Raw genomic sequence first — 2455 nt, forward strand, 5'->3', positions numbered from 1 at the left:
AATAAAATAAAATAAAATAAAATAAAATAAAATAAAATAAAATAAAAAATAAAATATAATATAATATAATATAATATAATATAAAATAATAAAATAAAATAAATGGAATTTAAACTATTCAGAAGGAAGAGCAAGAGCCCCACTTCTAGTATAAGAAGTCTCTATGAATGAGTAATTCATTCAGCTATTAGAGGGATGTCAGTGGTTTCCAACCTTTGCTATCAGTTTTACTCTTTGTAACCCACTTGGTTCTTTCTTCCTATCCTATTGCATTGCTTAGGGCCTCAAATGCAATGCTCTATGTTTATGGTTGTGATAAACATCTTAACCAGCTTATTTCTAATTGGGATGAAATTGATTCTATTTCCTGAGAAAGATGCCCTCCTATTTTTTTTTTCTAGCAGATACTCTTCATCACAGGAATTCCTACTTCTGAACTTAGAAGATCTGCTTAAACTCAATAATTTAGTTTCAAAATGAATTGGGGAAAGCATACATGTAAGAATGCAAATGGGCTCTTTAAAACAACAGTTAGGGCTGGGAACAGTTCAGCGGCAGAATACGTGCCCAGCATCTGTGAGTTCCATCCTCAGCGTCACCTGGATGAAGAAGAGGAATGGGCGGAAACTCTTGTGTTAAAATACATTGTAAAGCTCTGGAGACATAATAGAGAGGCAATGGGAAATAGCACCGTAGACAGAATTCAATGCTTACAAGCAGATTTTACGTCTTTCTAGAATGTGACACTTCAGATCAACAGAGAAATGAATGGTTAATTTGTAAATGACATCAGGACAATTAGTTATCCAATAAGAAAGAAGGTAAAATTCCTGCCATTTTAAAGGCAAAGTCTAAGCTTATTAAAGAACCAAATGTGGAAGCTAGGGGTGAGCTTAGTGGTGGCATACAGGCTTGGCATGTATAAGAACCTCCATTTAATCCAAATTCACAGACACCAAAAACAAAGGAAGTGAGAGAAAACTAATATAGAACAGACTCACTTGAAGTATTAGGCAAAAAAAAAATCTAACCATGATTTGAGAAAGCACACCTTCAAAAGACACAACACATCCGTAGTTTCAGACAACACATTGATTATGCCAAAATGAAACCCTTTGTATGACAAAAGACACAATGATCAAAATAGACAAAATATTTACCTGGGAGTCCTTACAACTGAGACTGTTAATATTTATTAGTAAGAAGGAAAACATCACCCAATCAAAAAAAAAAAAGAGCAGCAGAAAATGGAAAATTGAATGAAGATGTATAAGAAACAAATATGTGAAAAGATACTTGGCCTCAAGTAATCAATAGATATGCAAATTAACCCAATAAGAGGCTGTTTTGGAAAATATAATGAAAACTAAGAATAACTACTATAGGAAGTAATCTCATCTGTTGACACTTTGACAGTATTTACCACATTTTTTAAAATGAGAGTGCCCTCCAATGCAAAATTCTTGTTATCAAAAAAATAACAGCAGTGCTGTAAGAAGGACTCACATGATTTCACTCAGCGCTGATTATGACAACAAAATGTTGAAAACCAGGGACATACCACTAATGGCAGGACAAATCACCTATTCGTAGGAAAGAACGTTCAGCAAATGACGTAAAAACAAAAGAGGAGCAGCAAAGAAGATTTTCCGAGAGAGACAGTGAGGTGAACAGAGTAAGGGGCAGAGCAACAGGCTGAATCTCATTAGTGACATAAAAGAATGCCTGTGAGGAAGGTGAGGAAGGTGAGGAAGGTGAGGAAGCTTAACCGCATGCAGAGATGGAAGCCTGTCCATTCACTGACACTAGCGGGTGCATCTGGGGACAGGGCTTGGGTAGAGCAACCTCAGATAGAGGTGTTTGCTTCGCTTGACTTACTGCTTTCGTTCTTCACAGAAACAAATCTTCATCATTTTTTTTTTCAATAGCGAAAAAGTCAGACAGACAGCCAACAGCTGGCTTGGCCCAATGAGCTGCCTCACAGCTCACCTTAGTTCTTTTCTCTCTGAAGTGAGGGACCACCTGGGAATGAGAAAAAAAACAACTGTGATTCTTTGAATTGAAGCCAGGTGCAGAGAGCTCTTGAAGGGCAGGGTGAACTGTTCTGAGAAACAACCAGCTGTGAACTATCTACAACCAGCTGTAAACTATAGAGCAAAAGTGATCTGATTTTCAGGTATAAAAACCCTGTGTTTTGCATGTTCAGAGTCGTCTCCTGTCTTTGGAGGGGCGACCCTATCGTGATAGCAATAAAACTTCTTGCTTTTGCATTGAGTTGTGGTCTGTGAGAGTTCCTGGGAAGGGCGTGATCCTGAGCTCCTGAGCAGTGAGACTCCAGGTCTTACAGAAGCATTCCCATGAGTCCTGACTCCACGGCCACTTGTCATGTAGGTTTTTTTTGTTTGTTTTTCTTCTTCTTCTTCTTCTTCTTCTTCTTCTTCTTCTTCTTCTTCTT

The sequence above is a fragment of the Psammomys obesus genome, unplaced genomic scaffold (genome assembly GCF_907164565.1).
Source record: "Psammomys obesus unplaced genomic scaffold, mPsaObe1.curated_primary_1811, whole genome shotgun sequence".
Lineage (NCBI taxonomy): Eukaryota > Metazoa > Chordata > Mammalia > Rodentia > Muridae > Psammomys > Psammomys obesus.